General features: G+C 46.7%; 1 long non-coding RNA gene across 2 annotated transcripts in view; it reads right to left on the reverse strand.

Moving 5' to 3' along the window:
* LOC135912063 (uncharacterized) overlaps positions 1–23,899 on the reverse strand; it is a 104,773-nt gene extending 80,874 nt beyond the window's left edge. For both annotated transcript variants that reach the window (XR_010567548.1, XR_010567547.1), the window contains exons 1-2: positions 23,751–23,899; positions 18,383–18,610 (exon numbers count right to left, since the gene is read on the reverse strand). This is a non-coding gene — a long non-coding RNA (uncharacterized lncRNA). The remainder of the gene's footprint in view (positions 1–18,382; positions 18,611–23,750) is intronic.
* Between the last annotated feature and the right edge of the window lie 3,309 nt (positions 23,900–27,208).

The following is a 27,208-nucleotide window of genomic DNA, read 5'->3' on the forward strand; positions in this document are numbered from 1 at the left end:
CATTTCATACTTTATTTTGCCCATCAAACATTTTTCACTAATTGTCTGCGCCTTCTGTTTTCTACCAAAACCAGTCGAAGTATTTTTTTGCGACATTGTACCCGAATAAAGTTTTTCATACCATACCATTTTTGGTACCTTCAATGACTCAATCATTGTGACATTATTGCTTGTAGGTCAGTGTGTTGCTCAAACCCATCAAATTCAGGCAGACAGAACAACTCCGCTAGAGAAGAAAGATAGTTCAAATGAAATTTTTTTCAAGGGGTTTTCAGGGGAAAACACTGTAACATATGAATGAGCAAATGTCAAGATAAGCATACCCACAAATATGGGAGGTCGAAAACTTGCGCCAATTTTTGGCGGCTGTGCGGCTTCTTGATTCAGCGGGGATTGATTGATTGATTGATTGATTGATTGATTGATTGATTGATTGATTGATTGAGTGAGTGAGTGAGTGAGTGAGTGAGTGAGTGAGTGAGTGAGTGAGTGAGTGAGTGAGTGAGTGAGTGAGTGAGTGAGTGAGTGAGTGAGTGAGTGAGTGAGTGAGTGAATTTAACGCCCCGAAGCACAACCCGGGCATTGAGAGTAGCCACGTTAGAACGCTCCCGATTATTCTTGACCCCCTGGTGCGAATCAAACCAGCTACTACGTTCTCAGCAGCAGAACGACGCAGCCACTGCGAAATCAAAGCGGGTAACGCTTAGAGAAGCAATTTCAAAAAATATATAAATTTGACCCGGTAACTAATTTTCCGCCAATTTCAGTTCATAGTGGAGAGAAAGAAGTGCCTTTTAACTTCCTGCGATCACTGAGACGGTTCGATTTTTGACGATGATTGAGTCGGTTCGAGACAGCTTTACGCAGTGAGCGCCGGCGATAATAGATGTTCAAGAAGCACAAGAAGGCAACGATAATGTGAAAGCCACAGCTGAGAGTTTAGCGGTGAAGTATGTAGTAAAACTGAGCACCCCTTATGCCGCGTTTCACCTCACGAACCAGACTAAATATGAACTGCTTTTGCAGTATCAGGCTGGCAACGGCCACCGGCGTTGTGCACCTTCCGGTGCAGTTGCCAGCCTGCTCCTCGCTTTCCCTTTCCCGACAAGTGCATATATGCTTTCAAATCAAATAATAACAATTATCCCTGTATTCTTAGGTTCTGAACGATTTATCGTCTCCGGCACTACAACGTAGAGTACCTTCGTTGACTTATAGGCGAGTTTGCGTAAAATTCGGAGTGTAGATAGAAAGTTGTTCGACTGAATAGCAAGTTGCCGGGCGGTGGCGTTGCGGCTATGGTGCTGTGCTGCTAACCACGAGGTCGCGGGAGCAAATCTCGGCCGCAGCGGCCACGCTTCCGTGGGGGCAAAATGCACGAACGCCCGTCTCCCGCGCATTGGGGGCACGTTAACGATTAATACAACAAAATATCGCTGAAAAACGTAATTCATTCTGGTGTGTGTCTTTCATTTTCAATCAACGTATTTATTATCGACATATTTATCACCATATACACAGCTTCACTGGTCATGCACCTTCACAGAGTGGAATGGCTCTGTTTCTTTTCTTTTTTGTTGTTGTTGTTGTCATGACATTGCCGAAGCGCGAGTGCTCAGAGCAGCATTGCTTCGTGAGGCAGTGATTGCGATGCACACTTCGGTGCGCAAGACGATAACAAACCATCATTCAGTTCAAAGAAATTAAGCGAAGCTGGCGGCGGCAAGTGAGAGGAATTCAGAAAGAACAGCGACACGCGTGGCTGTTCAAAGCAGCTCGAGAATATTTTTTGCAAGTGACGCTGTCTTGAACAATGCGAGTTCTAAGGCACAATAACGCGCTAGTTATAGCTGTCGGTGCTGTGGCGCTCTGGGTGAAACTTACACTCTTTAATATGGCCATACCCAGGAAAGCTAGTCATTCTCCCTGCGGCCGTCTGCAGAACTTCAGCGCAATGAATCAACGTAACTCAGTGGGCAATATTTTTTTAAATGATATTTCAGAAAGCAACCGGAATTTCAACAACTTTCAGTTAGCAACATCGAGAGAATATGCCCTTCTAATAACATGCGTATTCACAGCACTTATTGGTAGTTGTCCTGCTGCCCTATAGCAGTTTTTTAAGCCTGTCCAAAATTCTGCTATAATGCAGCAAAGACGTTACGACTAAGTACGCGCGTGAAAAGGGCGTACCCTTTGGACGTTGCTAACTATAAGTTGTTGAAATTTGGGCGCCCTTGTGAAATAACATTTTTTTTTTAAATACTGTTCCATTGAGTTAGGCTGGTGCACTGCGGCGAAGTTCAACAGATAGCCGAAGGGGCTATGTCCAAAATTCCTGGACATGGCAGGGGGTAGGAGCCTGGATCGGCTGTTGAGATAGATAGAATAAACTTTAATGTCCAACGGAAAAGGTGATCTACCCACCCCTCGACACGCAGGTCAGGGGGTGAGTGCCGCCGCCTCAGATGCAGGCTGGGAGGTCTTGGGTCCCAGCAGCCTCTTCAGCCAGTTGGACGAGCCGGAGCTGGAGCTCAGAGTCCGAGCTGCGCAGCAGGGTCTCCCAGGTGTCTCTACTACCTATTTTGTGCGTTCCCCCGGGAGAGTACGGACATTCCCATATTATGTGGTCGAGGGTCCCTCTCGCCCCACAAAGATTACATTTATCGCTCCTGGCCTCGGGGAACATGTGGTTCGCCATAACCGGGTGCGGATATGTACAAGTTTGTAGTCGTCTCCACGCGACTGCTTGTCTGTTGTTTAATTTTGGGTCTGGCGGGGATACCAGTCTACGAGCCAATCTATAATGCTACGTGATCTCCCCATATTTTAGCATGCGCTCTCTGCTCCCTCGGTCATCGAGGGGCCCCGTAGCGGCTCGGCGGTAGAGATCTCGAGCCAGCTCGTGGGCCGCCTCGTTGCCGGGGATGGCTTCGTGCGCCGGAGTCCAAATTATTTGAATTTTCTATCTAGCTTTCTCTGGCCTAGGATTCTGGCCGCTAAGGGCGAGATCCTTCCCTTGCTAAAATTTTGTATGGCAGTTTTGCTGTCACTGATCACAAATTTCGCGTCCGTTCCAGCGCAAGCTAATGCTTTTTTCTCAACAGCAGAATCGACGGCTTCCGGCGCAAGCGGTCGATTCTGCTGTTGAGAAAAAGCAGTAAGTTTCGAATCGATAAAAGAAAGTGTCTAGTAAACGCGTCTTGTAAAACGCGTCTAGTAATACGTGTCTAGTAAAACGTTTATCACAGCGATGAAAGCTTGTTTACATCGCTTTATCAACATCGCACGCAGCACGTCAACATAGGCAATCTAGACGTCAGTACTTTCTGCGTTACCGCATAATTTGCCTCAATGCAACTTTTTAATAATAATAATAATAATAATAATAATAATAATAATAATAATAATAATAATAATAATAATAATAATAATAATAATAATAATAATAACTTATTGCTCATAATATTCTGGGTCCCTACTGACAAAAATGTTCTTAAGTTATAACTGTTCGCAAGAGTGCATTCGGGATGACGGGCGTATTATTAGCGAAGGTAGCCCGTCACGGGCAAACAGCGCTTAGGAACAAAACAGTGAATTCCGCCCCTGGTACATCATGTTCATGGCCATATCTAAGCGCACAACATTTGCGGGTGGGCAGGCAGGTGAGTGGAGCCTGGGCGAGCAACGCGCGATAAATACAGATGTGTTTGCTGGTTACATTGTTAATGAATTTATGTAGACTTGTTCACTACGTCGAACGTATCTCAGTGAGTTTGGGTGATGTAGGCGGGTGAGCCAGCGTTCTGAAAATCGATCCATTCTCTTGTCACAGAACAGCCTTTTTAGCATAAACTAGAGCAATTTTCTCTGGGGTCAGACCGAAGCACTCACCTATATGTAATGCGTAGGAAAATGACGATCACTATTTATTTTTATGCTGCTGTGGCTATTCTGAGACAATCTACATTGCTTCGCCCAAAGGCCGAGGCTTTGACGGCAATATACACTCTAAAACACCCTTTGGGTTGTATCTTGCCACACAAGGTTAAATGTCATCTGTCTTGTCCGCATTTCCTTTCTTTAACGCTGCGAGCCCGGTACTTCCCACTAACGAACGGCGTGCGCGTTATCAGCATGACAGAGCATTCCCGACAGGAAAGTAGCGGGCGAGGCGTTTTCAAGAAAGGAAACGCAAGCAAGGCAGATGACGATTATTGTTGTGCGGCAGATATACACCCCAAAGGGTGTACTTTGTCTAAGAGTGTAGCCAGCGTAAAGTAAGCAGTAAAGACTCGCAATTTTTCGCGTCGCGCCAGTGGCAGAACACATTTATAATTGCACGCGAACCTGCCCTTCACTGTCCGTTCGAAGACGAGCCTAGCCGAATATACTTCAGTTCGACACCGTTTGAGAACCGTCCATGGGACGGAGACGAAGGAGATCCGCCTGACCAGAGCCCATGCAGGGGTGCGCAATGCAGAGAAAAAAAAAAGCGACATGGTTTCAAGTCATAGCAATGTCTCCTCTCACGCGAATATGTGCGTCACTTTAAGTGTGAGTGCGTTTTAAGCTGTCTAGACGACAGAGCGTTCATAGAAAAAAAGATATCGGGGCCATGCGCTCGACCGCCATCCTGGCTGAAAGCCACCAGAGCACTCCTGCACTTTAAAAACGACTGGGCACTTTGACTGTACGTACGCGCGTATCGCTCGTTGTCCCCCTTTCTTCTCCCTTTTCTTATTCTTTTTCTTTCTGGCTCCCCCTCCGCCAGTGTATGTTCAACAAATCAGATGCAACTTAGTTAATTTACCTGTTCTTTTTTCTCTTTATTATTTCTCTCGCTTTGCATGTGCTTCCATGCAATCATCACGTTCTCGCAACTGGTAAATCACTCGTTTTGCTTCGTGCCTCTTTGACATCCTTCATTTTACTAAGTGGCACAATCTTTACGTTTAACTACTTCGTGTTGGTTTCCCGTCTGTCTCGTGCCTCGTAGCTCGCCCCGCAGCCGGCTGCACCACGAGAAATTGCTGCTCTTACTCGCACTTTTTCGATCTCTTGTTGAGGTCGAATAAACGGACATCTATGAAAAAGCAATTTTGCAGCCAAGACACAGGCAAAATGCGGACCGGCTTTCTGCCGGTCAGGAGTGCCATTCAAGACACTGTTGCATTCCACTATTTTGTCGAAATCCTCCACCTTGGTTGGCCTTTTGGGCCAATCAGAGAAGCCATATAGCAGCCCTGTGAGCCCATAAGAGAAGACGAGATGGCGGGATTCGACAGCCTCCAAAACAGCACGCTATGGTGGAGCGCCACTTCCCACAGTGAAGAGGTTACGCTTCAATCCAGCTTTGGCGCCTACCCTTTCACTTACATTTTATTGATAAGTTCATAGCTGATGACGATATGAAGGCACTGACGTCGTCTAGGCCGCCATTGAGTTGTACAGCCAACACGATAAAAAGCTGCGCTCTATCTCGATCTGCTTATCTGTAGAAGCACAGTAGAAGCTGCGCTTCTGGAGATAAGCTAGATAAGATTATAGGGCAGCAAAATGGCGCACCGTGATGCCATATGAGTACTTCCTTCGGTACTATATATCTATATTAAAATTAAATTATGGGGTTTTACGTGCCAAAACCACTTTCTGATTATGAGGCACGCCGTAGTGGAGGACTCCGGAAATTTCGACCACCTGGGGTTCTTTAACGTGCACATAAATCTAAGTACACGGGTGTTTTCGCATTTCGCTCCCATCGAAATGCGGCCGCCATGGCCGGGATTCGATCCCGCGACCTCGTGCTCAGCAGCCTAACACCATAGCCCATTGAGCAACCACGGCGGGTATATCTATATTAAACTATACATATAAACTATATATATATATCTATATATCTATATTAAACCCGTCACAGCAATTTTGTCTACCTTTTAGTTCTGTTTATTGTGTTCATGAAGCTAACACCACAGGCGTGCGCAGGGCTTTTCATTAGGGAAGCCAAGCTATACTGCAGCGTCTCCCCCCTCCCCCAACCCCATCCACCTTTTTTCTCGTGTCTTTGGTAATTTCGAGGACATTCGACGAGAAATGGAGAGCCAAAATAAAATATATTATTTATAATCTGTTCAATAATTGCTTATTGCAATGCGCTACATTGTAAAGCGCTAGTCTTGTGTAATGCGTATTTTGTCCACATATTCTTTTAAACGACCTGCAACCGTGCACCACGCACTGTAATACAAACTGTTGCGAATAAACTATATTAATGGATTTCTTTTCGCACAATAAAAACCACAAGGCGAAAAAAGCACAGGTCATGGGAGTTAAACGCATGAATGCCTCTCGAAAGCATTCTTCTAAATGCACACAGTTAACCGCCAACATTTCCCTTATATCTTTTTTCCTCAGCAATTTCATCCTTACCTGACAGATAATGCAGGTGTCGTCAAGTTTTAAAAAAAAAAGCTGCTGAATATAATAACCTGTTCGAGCTACCTTAATCTGCGTTGGAGCTCACTAATAAAAACATCGCGTGGCACACCATGCTTTTTTTTTCTACTGAGGAATAAAACCATTTTTGAAACTATAAAAGTGTTGGCGTGTCTCTTACCATGAGCACAGACAGGACACGAAAAAAAAAAACAATGCATTGAAAATTCCCGTTACCAGCAAATATTTCACACTGCGCGTAATAAACGACGGACAGACGATACGCCTAATATTTTGAGTTATCGCCACGATCCTTCCCAGCAATATTACTTCCTCGAAAGACGGGGTGTGTACGATGCCTCGATGTAAAAGCCACAATTTCCTACAGCGGTGTCCGAGTAGCTGAACCATCGTCATTTCTCCTCGCTGAGGGAAAATATCATTGAAAATTCCACTGCGACAGGGTGGTCTAGCTGCGTTGGACTCTCCTGGTCTGTTGCCTGTCAAGGATTTCGTTCTGTGTCCCCCGTACAGAGACATATGCGTCGCTATAGCGAAGTTCCTTTGCGAATCCCACCGATTTCATTGCTAATCTTATTGGTCATTTGTTTCTTTGCTCCTCTATTCTTTTTAGATACGTGTATCAGTGTTCATTCAGGCTGACTGTGCAAGCAGAAGATATCTCTGCTATTCTGCCATTCACTTATGTACAATTATTGTCGTTATACATTTTTAATTCATACTTGTAATACTCATTTATAAAGTCCACGCCACTCTCGGCCAATCCCCTTGAGCAGGATGGTGCCACTGCCTGCAACCCCACAAAACCCCAACACCATTCCACATAAAGAAAAATTAGAAGAACTTGATAACCATTTATTTCTGGCCATGGAGAGTCCATTCGTACTAAAAAACTAATTTTTTTTAGTTATATGGTAATTAGAGCTTATTTTGCTGAGCTATCGACAACTGAAGGTTCGGTCTAGAGCGTGTTAAACGCTGCTATATCCTTTGTTTTGAAATTCCTCGCGCTTAAATCAGAATTTCGGGTTCTCAAAGTCGGGGTATCGAGTATGAGCCTTTCAGCTTTGTGGGATTAAGGTCATCATTGTCATCATCATGGCGTTCTGCTGCTGAGCAGGTCGGGCGTTCTGCTGCTGAGCAGGTCGGGCGTTCAATTCCCTCCTTCGGTGGCAACGTTCCGAAGGAGGAGGAATATATATAAAGAAGAAACGTTGAACGGCGATTCAACCTCCAGCTGAAGTCGATTAAAGACAATCTTCTTGAGCGATTTGGGGGTGAGATAGGGCTGGAGTCACTGCGTGCGGCATTCCATCGCGTCACCCCTCACGCCAGGAGAGTAGGAGGAACGTCAGACTCTTAAATTTGTTTACTGTGCTATCTTAGCGATCGGCACAGATCTTTAGACAGCACAATCTGTGGGATCAGCTTGAATTGTTATGCTGCAGTATTTTTGGTATCGGCCCCCATTTTGAGATATGTTGACATGTGAATTAATTTTGAATAATTTCCTGGGCTTTACAAGCCAAAACTACGATCTCATTATGAGACACGCCGTTGTTGGAGAGAAGCGTCTGCGCCATTTTATTTCAAGAAACGGTCACTTTCGCCGGGAAAGCGAAGCATTGACAGCGATAGCAAGAACCACAGTTGTGCTTGGACTTCTCGGACGATGTTCAACGTATACGCGGATGCGACAGCGACGCAGCGCTTAAGGTGATCACTACTAGATAGAAGTAACAAAGCATTATCAGCCACCATACGTCTGACAAAGGCGACGCGAGGAAGAGAGTCATCGGTGGTGTTGCAAGCATTGCACATCGACGGTGCACGAAGTGAAACCGACGGGAAAGCGACGGGAAACCGACGGGAAACCGACGGGAAACCGTCGGCATTTGTAAAACGCGCCAAGCATTTCCAGTCGCTAGCTTGCATGCCGGAAATTTAAAGATCTTCTATTATGACTCTTCAGGCATGCCTGCGTGTTGGGGAGCGGGATTCTGTGCGGATGGTACTGTGATTGAATCCCGCCGGCAACATCACGCCGACCAGCTGTCCCACGGTGTCACATATCGGCCCCTCATTTTTAGGCTGCACTATCAACGGAATCGGTACGTGAAATAGACTATAAACATACCTCAATACAGAGAAGTCGTGCTAACTGGTACAATCGTTGGGCCAGTATATAATCAAGTGAAACTCTTGCTTGGGTTAGTTGGTTCATGCTTGAATTAGAAAAGGCAAGGGGCAGAAGACCAGGACTCAAGAAGAACACAAACGACAGGACCGGCGCCTTCCTGCCTGCCTTTCCTCTTCATTCTCTCTCTCTCTCTCTCTCTCGCACCGATCCTGCCATTTCGTGCGTCAACCTGAGGCGCCGGTCCTGTCGTTTGTGTTCTTCTTGAGTCCTGGTCTTCTGCGCCTTGCCTTTACTAATTCAACCACTATATAATGTAAGGATCCCTTTCGTTCGATTCCATCCCTTTCTTATCATCCAACGATCCCGACTCGCTGGTGTCAGTGATAGCGAAGACAGAGCACATCTCGGACCACTGACGTAGCGCGAAAAGGAACGGGATGAAATTGTTACACTATGCCCGCCCTGTACATGTTAAAGAACTCTACGTATTCAAAATTAAACCGCCGACATCCCCTGGCGTTCTTAAACGATCACCCAGTGCACGGTTCACAGGCGTTTTTTGCATTTCGCCTCCATCGCAATGCTGCCGCCGCGGCGAGAGTTTGATCCCGCGCCCTTGGGCTTAGCAGCGCAACGTCAAAACCATTACATCACCGCGGCAGGTGTCAACCAGCTAGGTTTATTAAATTCAACCAAATGTATTGGGCCACTTCCAACTCCTTATTAAGAGGAAGCTTTAGCTCGGGTGCTCCTATCTAAATACACGTAAAATGAGAATTCGTTTTTCTCGGCAACCACTGCACCAAATTTGACGAGGTTTGTTGAATTTAAAAGAAAAACTTAAGATCAAGTGACTGTTGGTTTACAATTTTCGATTTAGATAGTAAATTTTTTACTAAAAGTTGGCAAAAGTAGCATTTTTCAGAAAACAAAACTATCATGTTTACAACTCCGTTACTCAGCAATGAAAAACGATATCCCAATTCTGTGACCTGCTTTGATAGTACATCTAAAGCGGACAAAATTGACATGTTGCACATGAATCTGAAAAAATTCAGTATTATGGTAATCCAGCTTTTGCAGAACCCTTGTACACAATGTAACAAATTCACGTAAGATATACATTAACATATCGAATTTGTCCGCTTTGATTGATGTCACGGATGCCGTTTACAGCACCGTGATATCTGTTTGTTATGCTGAGCTATTAATTTATATACTACGTGCGTCTATTTTTTTTCAAACTCTCGAATTTTGAAAATCCTTGCAATAAAATTCAGGCTCTAAATGGAAATTATGCTTCCAACAGTCACTAGAACTTAACTTTCTCTCTCAAATGCAAGAAATTCCATTAACATAAGTCCAAGGGTTATCTCAGAAAAGTGTTTTTGCGTTTTACATGTATTTGAATAGGCCGCGTCGGAGTTGGGCTCGAGCTAAAGCTTCCTCTTAAGGCGGAAACTCAGTAAGCTGCAGCAGCTTTTCATGGATCGGCCTTGCGACCCTGGCTGTGGTTGTTGCGTGAGGTGTCTTTGCGAAGACACTACGTGTAAGCGTGTGGCAAAGCACCCACCTACCGGTTCAGTGTCCCGGCGGTGGCCTGAATGTGCCTCGACCATCAATGCCACACTTAGATACCGAACTTAAGCTACAGCCGCTGAAGTAGCCGCACTGCGGGCAGCTTGTTTTTGTATTCTAGATCAAAGAACTCAACCATGGGTCACCTTTACCAACTAACGAGCGGCCCTGCAGTTGCTGTAGCCACAACGCACACAAGAGCATCTTGTCGAAGGCACCAGGTGCCTGTGTGAACTGCGCCACAGCATTGCGTTGCAGTGGTTGCGTACCCACTGTGGCATACAAGGCAATGTTCATGCTGATCGTATTGCTACAGGCGCACATAGCAATTTGAAGGAGACAATTGAATATCATATTCAGCGAAAGTTGCAGAGCCTTTGGTATCAACTGTATAGCACGGCGTTCACAGCGTTCTGTGTGGTGTGACGCGAACCTTCAGAATAGATCTCTATAAAATTGATCCATGCTGTGATGGCCTCAGTAGGCAATACCAAGCATGCCTTTATCGCATCAGGCTCAACGTCGATTACAACCAGCTACTTTTTATGGAAACATTTGTTATAGACTCGCCGATGTGTTAATTTCGCAATGCTCATGGTGACTCACAGCATGTTTATTTGATTGCACTACTGATAAGACAGACAATCTCTAAAGGCTGCGTTGCATCTGTACTGCGACTAAAGCTTGAAACTCCTGGACATTATTGGCCCATGTCAAAACACTGCTAGCGGATATCGCGAAACGAAAACACTTACAGAATTTTGGAAAACTTCCGGCCTTAATTACACTTAACAGTATGCGTGCGTGTCAGATGCTTTTGTGATCACTGTGTAATTCATATTTTTCACTTGCTTGGCATCCCAACGCCATAGCCACTAAGCAACAACGGCGGGTAGGATTTGCCCGTTAGCGAAGCCCATATCTTGTGGGGATAATTCGACAGTTGACAAACCGGTGAAGTTGTGAAATCTACGATCGGACGCAGTGGGTCGCCCGATTCGTGGATCTTTAATAGACCAAAATAGATAAGGGTGGAGCTCTTCTTGCAGATCAAGCTGACGCACTGGTTTGTGTATGAGGGACATTTCTTAAATATTCCTGCTAAAATATTGTCCATGTTGGCTTGGACGGTGTGCGGGGTTGGATCTCACTTCACGTGTACTTGCTGCTTTATAGTAGATTTTCTACGCTCTTGTATTCCAAACGGTTCATGACAATCCTAGAGTTGCCCTTGTCCACCCGAAGTATGTCACAATGGCATCTTCTCTCCGCAATCCACGTAAGACCTTCATTTCTTGGCGAGAGAAGTTGAGCGCTGGAAGAGACACGTTGAAGAGGATCCCTATTGCTTTCGGACGCACTCCTTCTCGAACGTCATTCATTATGTGTTTGATAGGGCAAAGGATTTTCGTGGAGAAGTTGAAGTTGTGTCCTTTTGCTAATGCCAACTTATCAAGTTATGTGAGCTGGCGCGTAGAGAGGTTTGTAATGAATCCACTTCGATGTTTCCACGGAGTCGTTTGGAGGCGCAGTTAGAGAGATTTTTGACTGGAGAAGCCTTACGCATATTATGCGCTTACGAAATAGGCGGTTCGCATTGATTCTATGATATCGTGCGTGAGCGTTACTTGCTTTCTAAACAAGTAAACAATAAAGGTCATTATGCGGCCAATGGAAGCTTTTGTTAATGAGCATGGTAAAGTCGTGGCTCTTTATGGTAAGCCTTGCCTTTTCGGGAAGTGAGCAATCTGCTGGGTTTTTTGTTTGTTTGTTTTTGTCCTGAAATGGAAAATGGATATCTTGGGAACCGACCGGGGGGGGGGGGGGGGGGGGGGTTCCCAAGGGTTCCCATGCAGACGTACTGGGATTTGTTTTCGAAGGCCACAGTGCGCAATGCTTTACAAACACAGTTAATTTCAATGTGCGCCTATAAACTGTCTTACACGCGCGTGTGGCTCGCCTGTTGAGGTTGAGAGACGAGCGAGGGTACTAATACATTAAGATTTGGTAACGATACAGGCTTCAGTTACAGGCGTTGCTGTTACGACGATGTTCTGTTCTGCACAGCCTGCAACGGAATTCTAAAGACGCACTCATGCAATTTCCGTAACTTCAAAGGACTAAAACTTAGCACCAACCATTTTTTTTACTTGTTTGAACTAACGCGCCAATCCCGTTATGGGCTTTTGCACAATTTCTAGTTTTGTGTATAGTAGATGAAGACCAATTATTTTATGCCCAGGTTGCACTGCAACCAGCCTTGGTTGCACAAATATTACTAACATAATGGGTATCCGAATTGAATTTAGGGGACGTTATTCGAGTCTGTGCTGTCCGTTATTCGAGTCTGCCCAAGCAGAGGGTCTGCAGCAGTGTTGTCAATTCTTTTCAAGCGCGTTGCTAATGTGAGAAATAAAAGTTGTATAGCTGCGAAGTCATCAAAATTGTCGCTGAAACTCTCTAGCGAATGTCTAGTACTTCAGGCGTTTTAGGACGCTAAAGTAACGTGGCGTGAATTATTTGCCGACACGTTTCACGTCTGTCTAATGTCCATGCAGGTGAGAAATAAACAGTGAATTTACGAGCAATGTGTAGAGGACTATAGGGCGCTATGACGTAAAGCTACTCCAAACTTCTCGGTTGCAATTCTGCAATCAGCACTCTACGAATGGTCAAAACACTTTCGGGCCACCCCACTTCGCATGTCTGTCACACGACGTCATGAAAACCACGTTAGCTACCTATCTAATATGACGTGTACACACTCATTATGCATGATTAGACCAAACAAAAGAAAAAAAATATTATTTATGATTTGACGCCTTTTTACCATTAGCCCTGTGCTATTAGTCAAACGTTCTCGGGCTGCGCTCACTCCGCCTGTCTGTAAGGTGACATCACAAAACTGCGAAAACTCACCGCGTCAAAGTGATGTGTACGCGCTAAAGATGCAATAATATGCCGAACAAAGGCGAATTTTTTTCTGAAGAGCCGGAGGCTGTCCCGTTCCGAAAGGAATAGAAGACGGCTGCCCGCCAATTGCTCAGGCACCAGCTACTCACACATGACGGAGAGCATGGATTTATTTGCGTATAATAAAACTTTTTGCCTGGCAGTATGATGTTATCGAGCCCTTTTGGTACGTTTACGAGATCGCTCTGCCAATTCTTCTTAGCTGAGGATTCGTTCTGGTGACATTTTTAACGTTTGGTTGCATGTCACCGCGATTTTCGACCAGCCACGGCTAGATAAGTAAGGGGAAGCGGGCCAGTCGCAGAAGCCGCCCCCACCCTCTTCATCTGGTTATCTATTTTCACTGCACTGGCTCGGCCCCATCAAAACCATTTCCACTTGAGGGTGCTCCTCGCCTCCTGGCAGCAAATTAGATAAGAAAAACCGTTCAATGTAGGCAATGTTATTCGTTTTAAAACCTAACAAAAGTGATCTCCTAAAAGAAAAAAATCGCCGCCCAAACAATCTGTACAGCTGGTTAACCAGCGAAGCTGAAACGTGCGGCCCCGGTGTTTATCACTGGGTTGATTCCGATGGTTCATTAAATGACGGCTCGGTAGGCTGTCGGATCCTCGGTACGCAGTTGCTGCTTGCGCTCGGCTGCATGAGCCTGTTCTTGTGCCCGGACTGCAGCATCATCCCGGCTTAGAGGAGCTCGTTCCCGGTTCACCTCGCGGCGTTGCTGATTGAAAGCTGCCTGTTCCTAATGAGTAAGTATGACGCGTGGCCTACCCATATCGAAGCCGTAGAGAAACTGCTGCCCGCGCGCTCGGCTGCGAGAGAGAGCAACGACGTCACTGCTGGCGCAGCTCAATACCACCCAGATGGAACAAGGCCTTTTCACTCCGATCCACGAAGTCATGTTACCTAGCCCGACTACCAAATAATCTAATGGGTATGCTCCCGAGCAGGCAACGGTGATTTTGACGTCACCGCTTTCATCACGCCAGCCTTGTCAATGAAATTTTGGGTCAGGTGGCGTGGCGTCATGTATCAGAGTAAACAGGCCTTGTGCTGTCTAGATGGAGTTGGATAATCGTGCGCCTCTCTCTCTCTCTCTCTCTCTCTCTCTCTCTCTCTCTTTCTATCCTTTTTTTATTTCGCCGGAGAAGTTTTCGGCGTACAGGCGACCGACAGACGGACGGACGAATCGACGAATCGACTAGCCATAGACTATAGTCATACAAGACATGGAGAGTGGGAAAGCGGGCCCCGCCTTCCCACTCTCCCGGTCTTGTCTCCTTGTCTTGGGAACCACGCTCACACACCGTCAGGCGACAGCGCTCATTCTCTTTGAAGTCTCTCGCTTTACAACCAGCCGCCACCGACAACAACTGCACGTGAGGTCACTGCACTAGCCCTTTAAAACTAACATGCCGAGGATGACGAGGCCGCCTTTAAATTGACGAAGATAGGTCCTCCTATCGAAACGTTGGCCAGCCTTTCTGAGGCACCTTATCCCTGTTTATAAACTTTATACTACAGTGTGCTATTTCATCTGTCAGCCCTTTCTTGATTTTGGATGTTCAAACTAAACAAAGATAAAAAAGCAGGTGGTATGGTTCAACACAGAAATTACACTATGCCGTTATATTCGGTAAAGTATGGCGTTTTCTTCCTTTCTTTCTTTCTTTCTTTCTTTCCTACTTTCTTTCTTTCTTTCTTTCCTTCTTTCTTTCTTTCTTTCCTTCTTTCTTTCCTTCTTTCTTTCCTTCTTTCTTTCTTTCTTTCTTTCTTTCTTTCGTTCGTTCGTTCGTTCGTTCGTTCGTTCGTTCGTTCGTTCGTTCGTTCGTTCGTTCGTTCGTTCGTTCGTTCGTTCGTTCGTTCGTTCGTTCTTGTGCCTAGTTGTGTCGCCAGTGCAGCATGTCATTCATTGTTTTGCCGTGTTTTCTGATGCTGCTTGTGTACCTTTATTTCCTCGTGCTCACCCGTCAATGGCTATGGCTTTGCGCTGTTGAGCTCGAGCTGGCGTGTTCGATCCCGGTCATGGCGGCCACATTTAGATGAGGCCGAAAGGGAAGAGAACTTGCGCACTTAGATGTAGGTGCGCGTTAGAGAATCCCAGGCGATCAAAATTTATCTGGAATCGGCCAATGCACGCGCCTCATAATCAGACCGGGGTTTTGGCACGTAAGAACTGAGAATTAATTTTTTTATAATATGCCCGTACTTAAATATATTGTCTTAAGAGCGCCCGCGCTTACGTTCTTGCCATCTTTACTCTGTATATATTACTAAATTTTTGTCGACCATACGAAAATAATTTGTTGTAGAAAAAATACAAAAAAACGGCGACACAAGTTTCTATTATTTCAAATCATTCAATTAGTCAATCGCTGTATCAATTATTCAATATGCCCATCAATAATGGAAAACCCAGGGAGAGTTAGATCAGGGTGCTAAAGAGTCTACACTGGAAACTGCAGAACGTACTTTGGGACAGGCCCCGTATCGTCCGTGTTCTGGGATGAATCTGACTTCGAAAAACGAGCGGTTGTAAACAGCGCTAGGTGTTGTGAAGTCGGAAAAGGTGGCAACATGTTGCTCCACGCCGCGAACCACTCTAAAGGGGGTGCTTGTGCTTCTGCCAGTGCTAGTGAACTGGACGCTGCATGTGGAAGTACCAGGCACACGTGGTTGTAGCACCTACAGAAGTCGATGGAGTTCTGTTGTGACAGTGAACTGAGAAAGTGAGATAATTTCTTTTAAGCACTCTTACGGGAAGCGGAGTAGCCCTCACGGTTAAAAGAATCGCTTTTATATTTATTTCACCTTCGGCGCTTTCTTCACTTTTTCACCTCATTCCTTGATATCCCTAACCGTATTCACAAAGAGCTATTACGGTAGAATTGTTCATAAGAGATAATTCCAGGAAATCTTGATGCTGGGCATATGATTAACGAAGAAGACCGACCTGTTACAAAGAACACTTACGGACGGAAAGCTTTGTGAATTCGGCCCCTGATCAGTAACACGACAGCTCAAAATTTTCCAGATGTGTAATGTTAGTCCATGCTTGTCATTTAACATAGCGAGCGAAATCCTGGTTCTAATAGGTTACATTCAAGAAAGCTTGCCGTTTATGTGCCTGTGGAACGTTTCTTTTTTTTTATAATACGGACGCTGAATGAACCCTGAATGTATCGACATGTCATAGAAAAGCGCAGAAAGCTGCTATATTGTGCGTATAATTATGTGGTTAATGATTATTGTTACGCTGGTATACCGAGACAAAGAAAGCTAGTAAGTCTGCATGGGAACACGGGGGCTCCTTATCGGTCATATTAAGTTTCCAGCTAAGAGCGCCAGAAAAAACTGTCATGACATCAATTTCCTGATTAGGTATTGGTTAAACATAATTTGTCACTTTACAAAATAGGCTGTGTCACGAGGCGACGTGGATGGATAAAGAATGACGTAAAGTGAGGACTGTTGACCGCCACATATTAGACATATCTGAAACGGCGTTGAATCGCAACGTCGTATGTAACATTATCATGGATGAGAAATACCCTGAATAACGCAGGAAATGCAATACACAAAAGCAATAACATGAGCCCTGGTACACCGTCCTACTGCTGAAGAAAAAAATAATAATTTATGGCAAGCGAACCTGAGTGCATGTACTTGCTCGCACAAAAAAGAAAGAGAGAAAAAAACAAAAGAAAATGTACTTCCTATACCAGCTAAACATGCTAATACGTGCCTTTTGGTGAAACAGCCAAGTTATATTACTTCGTAATTATGGAAACAATCTTAGTCGATTTATATCAAGATATACCGACGCCTTCGTTGAGGGTGAGGTAAAATGAAACGTTATTTCTGCAGCGCATAAATTCGGAAGTGGCCGCACCGGATCGCCGTCTCATACGCATACGAAAAACATAGACATTTTTATTTATAGGAATGGAAATATTGGGACTGCAATAGCTGCTCCGCAGTTAGTAGCAAAATTGTAGAAAGCCTGCTGGACTTATTTTGATTACGCGCAGCGTAAATGTCGGCCTGTTTACAATCATTCCTTTCCGTTTATTTTTTTCCCCACATTGCATATTTTAATATTTTATATGCCAGTTTTTGGCAACGCGCATTTTCTTGGAGAAGCAAACGACTGAACGCAAACAACCATCGTGAAGGGACATATGATGAGCACCGCTCTTCCTGCACGTCAGAAATGGAAGCCGATCATGGCTCTTTAATCAACCATTTGTCACTGGACATCATGCTCAGTGCTGCACGACTCGCCAAGACAAGTCGAAAAATGGGACAGTTTTACGGTGGATAAATACACAGACTGGCTGCACTGACACATAATTCATCCTACGAAGCATTCGAACAGGTTTCGTTAATGTGGGAACACTCAGGCACGCATGCGCCACCCGACTCACGCTCCATGGTGTGCAAACATGTATTTACGGCACACAGTGCAGTGTTCAGAAACGGGTATACTGTAATACCTTAGGTTTGGTACGCTGCAATGCAACTGTGGCATTAGAAAACTTTATATGCATGTAATAATACTCGTTCTTATCTAATGTTAGCGTTAAGGCTATAGGACCGTTAACGCGCAGGCAACAAAAGAGCGTCAATGCGCTGCAGGGTATTCAAGACGGATGCGGAGTGACATCCCAAGTGCGCGCCCATTTCTGAATTTCTCCCACTCTTTTTTTTTTTAATGTTCTATCGAACTTCTCGCGCGAGCTCCAACGAATTCAGTCACGCGGCGGAATTGACTTGACCATGATGCACGTGTGGGTGCAGTTCGTTTAAGCCAGCTAAAATGTCACAGATCTATAATGTTGTGCCCCGGGCTACTCGTTTGGCAGCAGTCAACTGGAAAGATGCAGCTGAAGCAGAACGCAAGAAAAAAAAAATAAGACGGGAGAGGTACTGCTCCCGAAGACGGTGTGTACACCCCTCTCGTCTTTCTCGTCTTGCGTCTCAGTTAAGCGCAACGTTAGCTGTCAACACCGGCAATGGAATCACGCGAGTACGTGCCCACGCGCGTGCTCGCGAGCGATCACACCCGCATGCTTCTCTGCACAGTCCCTTATTCGGCGCCGCAGTTATCTTTCGGTTGTCGGCCCACTGCACACGTGTAAGCAACTTTCCCTCGCGGCGTGCATCTGAGCGCAACCAGGCGCTCGAGCACGGCCCCGTCAAACCCGGGCCTCGAGCAACAAATGCGTCACTGACCTGCCACGAGCACCGGCGAGGAGGCGGCCACCGGCGGCTCTTCCCTGGCGCGCGCCGGCGTGCCCGGCAGCATCGAAAGGACGGCTCCAAATGCCGGCGGCCGATTGACGACGCGGTCCTGGCCGCGTTCGCTGCTCGGGCGAGAAGGGCTTCCGAATAGGCGGCTGCATGGCTCGAAGTCGCGGTAAGCTCTGCCGCCGCCGATTTTTTTCCTCATGAGGTCTTCTGCTGGAAAGACCACCCGTAACAGCTTTCTTCTTGCTTCTGATATTTATGTATCTTTATATTTATATATAAATATATATATACGTGTGCCTGTGTATGTGTTCCTGCGAGGGATCCATATAAATAAATAAGTTTGTTATTACAACAAACAAAAGTCCCCAAAAGCGCGCTTCCTCCGGCTGCTTCTCGAAAACTCTTTCTCTTCCCCCGTGCTTCGCGCGGCGCGGGCGAGGGGAGGGAGCGCCAGACGGACACAAGCGCCCCTTTTGGTTATGCGCCCTGGCGCTTGTTTTCCTTTTGCGGATTAGGTTTTAGCATGCCGGGGAAAGAGAGAGAGAGAAGAAAGAAAAAGAAACAAAACCGGCTTTCTCCGTGGTCCAATCCCCCAGGTAGGGCTTCCGCTAATCCGGATGAGGAGCAAGCAGGAATAACATTGGCCCGTCGCGGAGCGCGCGGCGGCTGCCGGAAGCGGCGGAGAGAAAGGACGGGGGGCCCCGCACGGCGTCGGCCAACGCATGCGCGCGTTGTCGGCGGGCGCGCGCCGCCGGCCACCGGCGACCAATTGCGCGCCGCCGAAGCCGCCGACGATGACCGGGCGGCTCCGAGCACACCCACCGCTCGACCTCGGTTCTGACCGCTTGCCGCCGAGTCGCGGCCGCCGCAGTACAGCAAGCGCACACCACTAGCCTTGTAGAATGTACTAGCCTGCAGCTGTCTCGGCACGCGCAAGCGCTGCAACTTCGGAATGTCCCAGAGGAAAGTAATGTGTAACCTACGGCGTTTGCTACCATGCAGGGAGCAGTTATCTGGGCCACCAAACATTTTCCGGCACGCCTTTATTCATTTCAGGGCTGCAATGCAATGCGTTATGCTCGAGTGAGAATTCGGGTAACACCATTACCGTTTCGTGCAAGCACCCACTGAAACTTCTATTGCAGCCTTAGGTGATTATCCACGTGAGCAAGTTAATAGTCGATTCTCTTCTCACGTAGATAGTAAGCCGTTCGTCATCAATGTGATCATAGTCAATCCACTTGACAATATGGTGAAGTCTCTAGTGATGGTGTAGTATAGTGAATGCAAGCGAGAGCTGGCGAAACCCGCTCTATTTCGTTACCGAAGCGTGATGCAACGAGCAGGTGAGTAAAGTTGCCGTGCAGCATCTAAACTTAGCGCACCGAAATAATTTGATTGTGTCGCGTGGGCTTAGGGTGTCGTGATACACAAACAGAGCCGCATGACGCTCTTGAGGATGTGAGGAAACTGTGCAGTATCTTCTGTGCCACTACTGCCCTTCCTTCCTTGGCCAATGAGGTTCCGTGAGAACTGTTGCAGCCCCTTGGACAACAGAATGTTCTCGGAAGAAAGTATCGTGAATTGTGTACTCACCTATACGCACAGAGACACTACGGCACTACCGCGCTCCTTCAATGCAACTGGAATACAGCACAGTCTGCGGCTATGTCAGCGAACGTTTATATGCGGGTGTCAACGCACTGGCACTCTTCCTTTTTTGCCTTTCTGTCACCTCTCCTCCTTTTCAAACGTAGGGTATGGTCGACTGGATGCAAACTTGTCTGTTATCATCCCTGTCTTTCCTTCTCTCCTTCTTTCAATTAATGGTATTCATTGCCTCTTCTCGGAGGGAGAGCGAGAAATGGAAAATTTTTTGGCTGTAGGAATAGCAACAGAAAGCAAAGGCCTGCAACAAAAGCACAACCTAATAGAAAGCTTTGTCGTGTATACGGTTAACTCTTGTCGAGTGTAAAACTCGGTAACGGCCGTGATAAGAAGCTGCTGCTGCCAGTAATGAACACGCAACCTCTCAAACAGGATATAGCCGCAGTCTTATGAAGAACAAGTGGCCTCCTCAACTTTATCTAAAATTTCCGTCCCCTCACTTCCAGCTTCAGCCTGTTACATACCTCTAAACGGTGGCAGTACGGCAAGGTACGGTTTTCACACTCAAGTCTGATATACGGATCACATACCCAACGACACCAACAAGGCGCCTCTTTATTTTCACTGGAGACAGTCAGTGCTGAACTTGTAAACTTCGCACTAATGATCGCACGACCACACGGAGGGGAGGACTTAAAACGTAATGCGGAGAGTACGTATACTAGGGATATATTTGGGGATAAATGTGTTGCGGAGGGTGGCCGAGGGCCGCCCTCCGCAACACATTTATGCATTAAACGTGAAGCATTAAACGTGAAGTACAGGTACAGGTACAGTACAACACATGCATTAAACGTGAAGTACAGGTTGCGTGACTCGTCACGATATCTACACCCGCCACCATTCCACTTCTACGTACATGTCCTTGCGCAAATCGCGCGCCGTTGGGTGAGAACCCGTGTCGCTTTCTGCATACGTGCGTTCTCCGCCGAAGCGATTGTGTCCGTGTAGCGTGCGGAATGCGGAGCACCCACGCCGTCTTTCGCAGCCGGCCCTTTGTGCCCGACGTTTATCCTTGTGCGTGCGCCGGCCTCCCCGCCCGCTGCAAGGACTCCTGGCAAATGTAAATATTTCTGCAGATGTAACCACAGTGCTAACGAGTTCAGTTTTTAGCCGACAGTACGCACGCCGTGGTCTAGGGTTTGTGCTATGCAGATCGAGCAAAACGTTTGGGGGCCACGGCTTCCGCGAGAGTTTTTAATTTTGTTCTGGCGCGGGCAGGGGAAATTGAGGCATGCATTACTTTGCTTAAACACGACCATGTGCCTCGGGCCACTCAACACAAAGCTACGTGCCTGCAGGCTGCGGAAAAAATTATTTATTTTTTTCGCGGCACCCGTAGTAAGCGGTACTTTTGCTTGATATTGTACTCTCGTTTTCCGTCAAAGTAACATAAAAAGTACTGTCACAAGACCACGAAGGTGCATTGTGAGGTGACTTATCATTAGACTGTATTGGAACCGTATTAGACAGTATTAGAACGTATCATTGCTATCATCAGTATAAATCACTCCCAAATTATACATGGCGACGATGGGGAATTTTCTCCCCTCGCAGTGCTTCAACTGCCCAGCGTTCATAGACGTCATACTAGTAACTGCCTGGAGTGAGAGACAGAGAAAGCGACAAAATCGAAGGGAAGGGACGTTAGCCAAAATATTTGCTGCCCAGCGTACGAGAAAAGAGCACAAAATGTTGTAAGCTAATGAACAGAGAGGAACCGAGCAAAGACAATGCGTGGCTTCTATAACAGTGCTCTACTGCCGGTGTTGATTCACGCCTGCCTACTTCGATGCTGATTCACGCCAGCACAGCCAGCGCTATGGTACACCCTCTGTGTGATAGCTGCTTTAGATACTGCATGATCTGAAGATCTTAGCCGGCAATACATTCCTTGAGTCCAATAAGTCCAAGCCATCTTGGAGAAAAGGGCACCGTATGTTATTTGAGCGCAGTAACATAGGAGGCGCCATTTCAGTGAATAGGGAATAACCACATGCGAAACTCACCTCCACATTACAATCGAAACTAAAGTGTTGAAAGGCAGGCGAGTTGGTGCATATTCAACTCTCATTGAATAACTGGGCGCACAAGAGCTATCGCCTTGTGCTCTGAGCCAGTTCGCCCTAGACATAAAAGGCGCCTATGATAATATAGCACATTATGCCATTATAAATGCTCTTACTGAAGCCGGAATCGGTGGCCGCACTTTTCAGTGGCTGTGCAGTTACTTGACCGACAGGCATTTCTTCGTGATGACCGAGGATGGCGCCACGACTCAACACCAAACGTGCCGTGGAGTACCACAAGGCGGAGTGTTAAGCCCGACGCTTTTCAACCTAGTGCTCGTTGGCCTAGTCCGATCCTTGCCCAACACAGTTCAGGTATCAATATATGCCGACGATATCTGCATTTGGGCGTCTGCCGTAACACGGCTGCAGGTACGAGCACGGCTGCAAAAGGCAGCTACGATAACATCTCTGTACTTGCGAAAACAGAACTTAGAGCTGTCTTCAGAGAAATGCTGCCTTGTTACATTCACTCGGAAGGAAATGAAGCGTTACAGTGTAAAGGTCAATGGGCAAGCAGTAGCGAATGCACGAAAACACCGCTTTTTAGGGGTAATTATTGACCGAGACCTATCATGGAGCCCGCATGTTTCATACCTGAAGAAGAGATTATTGACAATAATACATCTCCTCAAATTTCTCGGCGGACAGTTCGCCCTAGTTGAACAAGTGACACATAGGGTAGCTGAACTGCAACGCTGGAGTGAATACCTTACTGGTAAATTAAATTCAGATAATTTTTTTCTTGCTATATCAATGCAAACAATGCTCCTGACTGTCTAAGCAGAAGAATGAAAGAAATTTAGTTTTTTATTTGTAGTGGACTTTTCTTTGAAAAGCGAAAAAATTCCGGCAGAACCTAGCTCACGATTACTGTCGACGTTAATGCGATTGGCATTCTGTATATTAATGTCTTGTAATCTTTCTAATCATCACAATAAAACCGATTCTGATTCTGATTCTGAATGTAGTGGCAAACCGTATTGCTAGGAAGTAGGTTGAGAATGTTATTCGCATTAAGGCACACATGCGCCACAGCGCCACCACAGACCACAGCGTGTACACTTCCAGACTCCGCAGAGAGAGCTTCACTAAACTCTGCATTCCAATTACAGCCAGTTTTGTCTCGCTGGTCAGACTATGGCATCTGCACCTTCGAACACTACAAAGAAAAATTCAATAAACACGGCCCCCAAACGGCAGCCAGTTTTGTCCCACTGGCACTGTAGAATTTGGGTTCAGCATGTCTGACTTCGAATGAACTACGACGCGATTGCATAGGCAACTATTTCAGACGCGAAATTCTCATTCGTTGTCACCTAGACAAGCAGGCATTTTCCCTCATGTCAGTCGGACATGCACCTGTGGCGTGTGCTCGCAGCAATCGAACAGTGCCGTGAAAGAGGCTAGACATCGGCAGACCTAAAAGTGCCTGAAGTATTACAAGAATGCTATTCATATTAAAAGGTCTGTTTCCGTGCACGCTGAAAGCAAGCACGTGTTCTATCTTACATTTTGGTGGTTAACTAGCAGGGGACAACATAGTGTCCAGACCCTGAACGTTTAGTGCATAGGTGGAAATTGTGGACCTGACTTCACAAAATTTCTCTTACGGAAGTGCCGTCAGCAAGTTGGTCATTGTCTGGGTGGCGGTAAAGATCCGCAAGTCTTGGACGTTACAGGAAGCCTCGACGTCTCTCTGCCATGCCCGTGTCCAGAGGTTGCCGCTGTCTCGTGTTGGTGCCGCGAGCAAGAAGTAGGAGTGACGCTCTCGTCGGTTAAGTCAACTGAAATTTATTTGCATGTGAAGGCAAAGACCGAAAGCAAAAAAAAGCAAAGAAAGAAAAGCATATTAAGCAAGCAGAAGTTCCAGTCAGATAATAAACCAAGACAGGCATCGTTTTTCGCGACACGTCATGCCATTATATCAGTTCTTTTCTTGTTCCCCGGTGATATCGTGATGGTAGTTGTAACGCACAGTCATGGGACCTTCCCGTGTTGTTCTTTCCCGGCTGCGCCGTCACGTGACCTGTACGTCTTGCCAGTCAAAAATTCGATAAAGGCTTCGCTTCCTCGAGGAGCAGCCGTGTGCAAAAAATGCGCAGATCCTTACGCTTCCATCGGGTGACCGTAACTCAATAGCGTTTTAAGATCCTATATACCCACCCTGTGATTATCTACCGCCAATTTCATGATGTATCATTACGTGTTATCAGTGAGTTATTACGGCATATCATCTACAGCTGGCTGTCACTTGCTGCCATCTACAAGTTTGCATTATAACCTATGGTCAACAGAAACTCAACAGCACAACGACCGCATGCTTGTTGTCTGTTGTCACTATAAGTATCATTATACAGCATGCGATGCAGGCGCGCTTTCGCTATAGAACACACTATAGTCACTCACCATACCAACCTCATTATCAACCACACATTCATACATCTATGGAACGACAATTATCATTTTGTCATTTTTTTTTATTGCGATGAAGGCTTGCCCTTAAGGCATAATTGTTGGAGCGTATATGTGTATTATATGTGTGCTGTGAGGCCTGTGTTGTGTATGAATTGAAGCAGTGTTTTGTGAAATCTGTTATCATGTATCCAGCGGTCATAGCTGGTTGTCACACTGTAGCGGAGGCCGGCTTGCAGTAGGAGACGCGAGCGTTCCGATTGTAAACCCGTACATGTCCATATTAGGTGGTATGCATCTGATTCCACCACAGGAACGGAGCAGTATGGACACGTAGCACCCAGTGGTAAATGCGACCAGTTCCACCTTGAGACAACAGCCGGTGTAAGGGCCACCCCGGCCCGAAGCCTCCTAAGCACAACTTCCTCCGCCCTAGTAAGGTGAAGGGGGAGGGAGCAGACACACGGTGGGATAAGAGCGCGTGTGTCCTGCCGGAGAACATTTTTACGGGCTCGCAACGAGTTACGGGGTTGGGGTGGGAGGGGAATAGGTGGAGGATCAGGATTAGGAGGGCAGTGTGCCTGCTGGTCAGCAGCAATGTTGTGAGGGTTCGCTGAATGGCCTTGAATCCAGTGTACCTTGACGCAAGTAGCTGTCTTACTATTCATAGTGTGTATTCTCTCGCAGATTTCCATCGCCTTATCGACCTTCTTGAGTTCCTGAAGAGCCGCTAAAGAATCCGTGAAGATGTCTAGTTGCTTGATGGTAGGCAGCTTAGATGCCGCATCTTGCATAGCGTCGTGGATGGCTTGAAGTTCCATTACTAGAGCGCTGGCTTCCGTAGATAAATAGCGCTGGTGGCCGCTGATGAAATTATGCGTTGTACTCAGGAATGATGTCCTTCCGCCGTCTGGGAGAATGGCAGCATCCGTATAGACTTTGCAGGTGTTAACGCATGATGCATCGACGATGTTGTGTTCGTCAATAGTACCTGTTGTATCGCTGCGTCGTAACTTCGTTGGCTTATTAGTTGTGATGCTGGTGAATTCCCAGGGAGGCATTGGACAGGGCTGATTGTCAATCCGAGAGCCGCGGTGAAAATGAGCATGCAGCGCAGCGACAGCCGGAATAAGTTGCTTTTTTATTTCACGTGCTTTTTCCCGTTGCAAAATTAGCTCTGCAATTGTGTTGAGCTGGGCATGTTCCTGTAGGGCTGGTATCGGAGTGATGCGGGGCAGTGCTGTGATTGTGCGCATAGCATCGCAATTAATCGTCTCCAACTGTGCTAGCTGTGCCAACGTCAGCCGTTGAAATTGTGCTTGATATAAAATTCGTGGCTGCAAGACTGCACGCACCAACCGTCGAGCTACGTCAGTACGAGCTCCAGCTGCTTTTGCTGCAATGCGACGAATAAGGTGAAGTGTTTTTGTCGAACTCTGTCTGGTTTTACGGAGCCAGTGTGCACCACTGCCGGATTGGTGAATATCGAGACCCAGTATGCGGACCTCAGAAGCCTCAGGGATTGTCACTGCGCCGAGTCTAAATGTAAAGGGGTGCTGCGTGATTCTTGTGCGTCCTTTCTTGTTGGCCACCACAACATAGCTTGATTTTGTCATGACCGCCTCTAAAAAGCACTGTAAAATTATACCACCGCCGCTACTCCTGTTATGTGCCTCTCCACGTCACACCACTCCCGCTGTTCCTCCTTCCCCGCTCTATCGCTCCCATTTGATCAGTCGCTCCGTCAAGTACGTACCTTCCTACATCACGTCATTGTCGGATACTATCGGTTTAAAACCCTTGCGTGGATACAGAGCGTTCATTTTTATCTGGATCACTCCAGCCACATTCTTACGCTGCCTCCAGGATCGGCCCGCGTTGAAAATTCGGGTACAACACCGACGGCCCACTTTTTATTTGTATACTGCTATAGAATTAAAACTAGAGAGCGCGCAAGCTTGCAAGTGGCACGGTGCTCTTCCTGGAATTCGCCACTAAGCCCTCTCAGTGTAGACGGAAAGATTTCGCCAGCTCCCTTCCGGCTTCTTCGAGGCTGCCAGACGCGCACGGCATAACAGCCAAGGGCACCGCGAGCTGCCACGGTCAGTCTCTTCGAAGTGTAGCTTTGAATCAGGGATTGATGCTTGCTGGCACGCGGTGGCCCTCATCGTGTGGCGACCCCAGGATGTCATGCTCTCTTTGTATACAGGGAGCGCGTCTCCGTCCCGTGCTACGTTGCTGCGCACACGCTCCATGATCCGCTGCCTTTGCCACTCCAAACATCGATAATCTCGCTACCACGCCTATGGCTATCTTGAGTGCCAGGCGCCCGAACAGCAGCAACGTCCTTACGTAAGAGAGCTTCTATGAATACGGACCCTGCAGATAACCCTGTGAAAATACAGCGTCTGACTTTGTCGCTTGATAGTTAACAATCGCAGTGCATAAATTAATTTGCTACTTGCGTCCAGCCAAATCCCAACAGTCTAGTCTTTCAAGGGGCCTTTGCTTTGCCAAATCCAATCCATTGTTTCAGAAGCCACTGCAGAAACAACTGGAACGTGATCATACCTCGTGAATCATGACAGTGACAAAGGCATGGCAGCAGATGCGATACGCCTCTTGACTCGTGTTCTGATCGATGAAGGAGCTAAGT

Source organism: Dermacentor albipictus, chromosome 1 (assembly GCF_038994185.2).
Source record: "Dermacentor albipictus isolate Rhodes 1998 colony chromosome 1, USDA_Dalb.pri_finalv2, whole genome shotgun sequence".
Lineage (NCBI taxonomy): Eukaryota > Metazoa > Arthropoda > Arachnida > Ixodida > Ixodidae > Dermacentor > Dermacentor albipictus.